A 6,516-nucleotide genomic window follows, 5' to 3' on the forward strand; every position below is an offset into this window, starting at 1 on the left:
AAAAAAGTTAGACGTTGTCCCCACCGTCTGTGAAAGCGAAGCGCTGCTGAATTAGCTGTGGCCATCGGATTTCTTACCATTTTTGCAGCGCTGAGAGAAAACCACTGCGCATGTCCTGGAGAGCTGCGCGCGAGTGGAAGGTGGGTAGGGGGGAGAGACACGTAGTTGCTTGGATTTTAATCGGTGCGTTTTGCATCCACTGTAAACAAAGATGTTAACAAATAAACTGGACAGTATGCTGTACGTTTAGTGATATTTTCACAGTTGCGGTCTCGACTGGTCTTGAAATAAAATGCAGAGTCCTCAGAGCCCGAGACCGAGACAAGAAGGAGACCAAATGCGGTCGAGTCCGAGACAAGACCGAGACCATCAAAAAATGGTCTTAAGACCGGTCTCGAGACCAAGACCAACTTCGAGTACCACAACACTGGGACAAGGTCTTTTTTTTTCCTGACAAAAGTAATTTTGGCAAAAAATTTTAATAAGTGTAAAAAAAAAAAATTGCACAGTTTCTTTCTTTCTAAAAGATGTCTTAGGCAAAAAATGACTATTTGCCTAAGGTCATTATTTTAGGAAGGTGACATTAAGGATATAAAATATCTAGTAGATTGGGATTGCAGCTTTATATACACTGAAGAGGGAGCTTTTATCATTTATTTTACACACTTTATAGCTACAGATTTTGTATGGAGTCAATTACTCGATTAATCTCCTGGGTTTCCTTAAAGCTGCCACATACCCGGGCGTACTGTGTGTTTGCTTGAGATCCCATAGTCTACATTTCTCATGGTAAATTCATATCATTTCCCACAATTCAATTGGATACCAGCAAGTTTGATGAGCTAGTTTGGCAGCTATGTGCATGTGTGACATTTGTTGTAAAATGCTGCTATATAAATAAACTTAAATGAAGTGAATTATCCTATATGTGACATTGCCTTCATTGACTCTAATATAATATTGGACTGTTGTTCTTCTTTGGCAAAAGTCTAATCTTCATTGATGCTGAGCAGTCAATGAAAATATCCTGATTGGTGCATCCCTGATCTCTAAGACTAAATGTCTCATTCATACATGCAGAAACTCTGTTCTCTCTTGAACACAAAGCAGATGCTCTGTGCAATAACTCTCAAAAATGAGTCAATCTTTCCAAACCTGAATGTTCAACAGCAGGCAGCGAGCAAAGCACTGTGTGCCTAAACTATGATTCCACATCTGCCTTTTTTTTTTACAAGCATGTTAAGCCATTGAGCAGACGGTGCTAAATAGAGTCAGCCACTCAGCTACAAGATAACAATGTTTTAAGTGGCATGTGTGCAAACCTGCACACAGCTCAGCAATGAACAACAAAGACCTGTGTGCAGCCGCCATTATTCATTCTCTTGTGCTCTTTGTGTTGTGATTGTGCCCCAATGCAGAAGCAACCTCAGATCAATAACCTAATTAGCCATAAAGCATATGCATTGTGGTCATACATTATACACTCGACATCTACTGGCACCATCTCGCAGGAATTACCATATATATAAAAGGCGGTCGTTTATTAAGCTAAGAGCTGTGGTGGGAAACTTGGAGTACTACAGAGGTTAGGAAAGATTACGATGTTAGCTACAATGCAAATTAGAAAAGTGAAACATTTCGAAAGGTCAGAGAATGGAGCTAAAAATTCCACGAGCTACTGAAGTGAAAACATATGCTGTCACTGGAAGTCAGCAGGTCAGGCAGCTGAGGAAACCCCCATCATGGTCTCTTTCCACTCTTTGTGTTCAGGTGTAAAACAAGTAATTTAATACACCTCAACTTGTGCAAGCACATCAGCCAGATGAACTAAAACAGGTGGAACACTGTCTGAGCACATAAGGTAATGTTAATGTGTGTGAGGGCTCAGCCCTACCCCTGTGAGTGAAACACTCATCATCAAGGTGAGGAAAGAAATTACAAGTGTTCACATTTCATCTTTGTAGTTTGTAACCTGGTTGTAGGATGGGTTTCAGCATTTAAAAACAGAAAACAGGATGAAAGAGCCTGCAAATGATTAAAAACTACCTTTAAATTCAATTTCGATGCAACCAAAATACCACCCCATCCGACTGCCAAAACCCGCAGTTTTGGCAGTCGGATGGGGTGGACCTCAAACAACCTCAGCAGTTGTTTGAGGTCTTGGTGACCTCAAACAACTGCTGACCTCACTTGCCTCAGTTAAGGTCAGAGGTCATGTCCCCACTATTAGAAAGAGACTGCATGGCAGAGTTCCAAGACAAAAAGCACTCCTGAGCAACAAAGAACTTTAAGGCATCTCAGTTTCTCCAGAACATCTTGATGATCCCCAACACTTCTAGGAGAACATTCTGTGGACTGATGAGAGAAAAGCTCATCAGTCTTTAGAAGGTGCGCGTCCTGTTACATCTGGTATAAAAGTCACACTACATTTCAGAGAAAGAATATCATATCAACAGTAAAGCATGATGGTGGCAGTGTGATGAGCTGGGACTTTCCTGCTACTGCAGCACCTGGGAGACTTGCTGTGATAAACGGAACCATGGCTTCATCCTGAAGGAGAACATCCGGCCATCTGTTCATTACCTCAAACTGAAACCAACTTGGCTTCTGCAGCAGGACAATGATCCACAACAGACCAGCAAGTCCAGCTGTGGATGGTTGAAGAAAATCAGAATGAAGACTTTGGAGTGAGCAACTCGATGTCCCGACATGAATCCTATTGAAGCAACATTTACACCAGCCAGTAGTTGTTTTGTTTTCTACAGTGGTTTCTTTAGCAAATGTTCATAAACCTCTGGTCCACTGATGAACATTTGGTTTGAGTTTAAACCTACCAATTGACTGGGCTTCCTTAGGTACAAGACTTCTTCCCAACTGCCGTCATGGTAGAAATCTGCATATAACTAGGATCAAACTCAAGGTTTAGTCTGCGTTAGTAGAACTCTAGTTCATTTGCTTGGAAATACCAATTTGTTTGGCAATGTGTGGACACGCAATCAAACTCTGATGCAGACCAAGAAAATGAACTCCAGTCCACCTACAAACCCGGGTCTCCGTTCAATTGAAGTGAACTCTGATGCGGTTCAAATGCAAATATGAACGCCAATCGGACCAGAGACCACTCCAAAAGCAGGAAGCGCACTACAGCGCGAGGCATTCTGTGTAAATACCAAAACAAAACATGTGGGTCTAGCTCTAGCAGGACAAATGGCTCACACTGAGCCCGTTGTTGAAGAGGGTTTGTTTAGCACTTTTGCTAAAGACAAAAGAGAAATTCTTCAACCACTAAAATCTGATGCCACTCCATTTTTGCTTACGTTTTGTGAAGAAAGTTGCCCTTAGTGTCTTGTTCAGAGTTTTCACACCACAGGCGAGGGGCAGAACAGGTTACTCAAAGGGTTTGGTTGGTTTGACACTGTACAGTAACAAGAAGAACACACCAGAATATTGGGTGTGAAAACACTAACATGTCTGTCTATATGACTGGACTGATATGAATATAAGTCTGGATCTAGTTTGTCTTGTATCTTGAAATGACAACTTGTGCATGAGGTCTATTTAAATCAACTTAACCAAACTGAATGACTCACTCTGTTTGGTTTTCTGCTATTTTTGCTTCTCTTTGCATGTTGAAGCTCAAACTTGAATCCTAATTTGGATCAGGAGTGTGTGAGTTAAACACCTGCCACCATAAACATGTACAAAAGTGTAAATCCTAAAGATAATCTTCTGCACAAGATTTTCGGACCTAGCTCAACACCCTGGAGAAAACACTGCTATACAACACCAACCTGATCTCTCCATGGCAACACACATGCAGTAACACAAGTCTATTTCAGAAGAGTGCAGAGTAGCTCTTCAAACAGCAGACAATAAAACAAGCAGAACAGCGAGTGGTTATCAAAAGAGCTTCAGGTTCATATACTTACTATCCATGTGTGCCGTCAGCTGCAGCAAAACAAAACACTGCTGCACCTTCCAGGCTGGAAAGTCCTTAGCCTTTATCAGGCATCTGCAGCAAGGCCACTCCTTCGTCAAACACAGAGGATGTGAGCTGGGGATCTACCCGGGCTCTGACATTTAATTGTTTAGTGAGATGTGTTTACTTTAAAGGTGTTGGCTGTGCTCACAGACTCCAGTGAAGAAGTCAATGGAAACAGGGACGCCTAATGAGAGAAAAATAAACGGAGGCCCGTGTAACAACAGCACAGAGATGACCGATAGAAAGTTTAAATCAGCATAATGTTCCTCCTGGCACAGAACCACAAGTCAATTAGGCCATAAGCAGATCTGTCTGCATCAATTGTCCCAAGCTACAGCATTCAACATTATCTCAGCCAACACAAACACGCTACTGATCGGATGAAGTCTGTTTTTTTTACAGCGAGCCAACAAGCAAATTATCTCGGTATTTTCCTTAAATTGCCCAGCTGAAAAAACAGAGATATCCTGATAGGACAACTACACATGCAATCAGAGAAGATTTGGGTGGATCAAGAATATTATAGCAGCAAACTGACAAATTAAGAAACAGAAGATGTTTTTTTTTTTTACCCTTGTGTAAAGTAATATCTGAAAAACCCTCCCATGTTTCAGGGAAACAAAATCCCCCACTTTTAAAGCTTAACCAGACTCTACTACCACAGCCTGGAGACAGGACTAAAGACACAAAGTTCTGTTTAAATGAGAGCTGACAACGTTAATGTGTTAATACATAAGATTATTTTGAAATTTTTAACACGTTAATATTACAAAGCACAGATTAATCAAACTACCTATTATAACCTAAAAGCCTCTCTCCCACTGAGGCTTACCTCATTCACAGCAATGCATTATGGGACAGACACACTGTGAGTGACAAACAACAGCAAAGTTTTCTGTGACAGCTGTCAAAAACAACAGTTGAACATTTTTCAACTTTCTTGTGTTGCGTCACCAGCCTGCATGTTCACATCTACATGTAGTACCTCTACATTTCTCATGCAGCAGATATGGTGGTCACTCAGCTGGGTGAGGACCAGAGACTGTCGCCTCATCACATAAGTTCCATAGAGAGTGTGTTAGGTTCTGGGGGGTTTTTTTAGGTGGTCTTTTGGTTGCTGAGTTATCTCCCCACTAGATGGAGTCCGAGAGGTGGCGGGCTGTGGTTTCAGTGATGATGTCATCCTCTCACCGGAGGCTGATCATCTAATTGACGGCAGCATAAGAAGGGTGGAACGCCGGTACTTCGACGCCAGAGTGTCAAACTTAGATGGTACCTCCAGCCCCTCAGAGTTTTGCTCCGAGTTTTTTGAGATCTGCCTGTTTTTCGTATTGTGCTTCATTGCGGATTTTTTGCTCCCCTCAGGATCCTTCCGCATCTGGTTGCCTGACCACTGGTTTCTCCAACGACGTCATGGGATCTTACCCCATAGATGCCTGAAAGCCAAACCTCACCAGTTACTGTAAGATTCTGCCAGCTATTCAGAAGTCTCCGACCGGCCGTTCCACTTAGACTCAGCCGCTTACAAGGACAAGCCTCCCTGTCCGCCCTCCAACGCCACTCACCGAACCACCAAGCTCCACGGAGAAGCAAATCCATAGGTTAGAACTCCAGGACCAACCAACCCCCTCCAAGCCGTTAGAACGCTCTGAGCCAGTAAGTTTACTTAATTCTCATTCGCAACCTCCCGTTTCCCAGTCACCTGAACTCACCACGCTTCTCTTATCTCCTCAGTGCACCAAGATCAGCCGAGCAGTTTTCCGGACCAGCTTTCCTTAAATTGTTGCTTGCTGTAAATAAACTTTTCATTTTTTTTTACATCCGTCTCTTTGGTGTTCCTGCATGTGGGTGAAATCCGTTAAACCCATCATGACAGAGTGATGAGAAAGGAACGTTTCTACATGAACATTTAAAACATCATAAAAACCTGGAAAACTGAGAATCTTCAGACATGTTTTGGTTTGAGATGATAAAACATTTTTTGAAAACGTGCATAAAGCAGCAGTTTGATGTGGGTTATATGAACGGTTGGTTGCCCAGGGTGCCCATTAGGAAGAGGTGGGGCACCCAGGAACTGGAGGTAAAATGTATCTTATCTGTCTGTCTGAACATGTTTTCTACTGCTTGTATCCATGTGTGGTGAAGTAAGTTTCCATTAGTTGTTATTGAATACTGACAGACCACATTATCTACTTTCTGCTATAAAAAATCAGATAATTTCTTGCATTTTAATTGGTTTGAGAGCGGCACCAGGAAGGGCTTACCCAGGGCACCATTCCTGTAAGAAGCACAACTGTGTGCATATTTATATTTCAGGCTTATAAAGTTAAATATAGTGATTCAATGTGATTAATCACAGTGAAAGAGTGCAATTAATCTGATTTTATTTTTTTTTAGTTGATGCTCGTTTACTAGTGTAAATGTCAGTCAGATTGCAAAACTACTAACACCCACTGAACTTTTTTTACATACATTACAATCCCACACTTCATGTATTTTACTGTGATTTTTTGTGAGAGAGAAAACTAATCACA

At 41.9% G+C, this 6,516-nt stretch overlaps 1 protein-coding gene and 1 long non-coding RNA gene across 3 annotated transcripts in view; one reads left to right on the plus strand and one right to left on the minus strand.

Annotated features, from left to right (window-relative positions):
* kcnn1a (potassium intermediate/small conductance calcium-activated channel, subfamily N, member 1a) overlaps window positions 1-6,516 on the minus strand; it is an 80,006-nt gene that overhangs the window by 60,738 nt on the left and 12,752 nt on the right. The window lies entirely within an intron of this gene.
* LOC107833173 (uncharacterized) lies at window positions 5,082-5,799 on the plus strand. The gene is made up of 2 exons (XR_001658888.1): window positions 5,082-5,638; window positions 5,717-5,799. It is a non-coding gene; the product is annotated as an uncharacterized LOC107833173 (long non-coding RNA).

The sequence above is a fragment of the Poecilia formosa genome, unplaced genomic scaffold (assembly GCF_000485575.1).
Source record: "Poecilia formosa unplaced genomic scaffold, Poecilia_formosa-5.1.2 Scaffold338, whole genome shotgun sequence".
NCBI lineage: Eukaryota > Metazoa > Chordata > Actinopteri > Cyprinodontiformes > Poeciliidae > Poecilia > Poecilia formosa.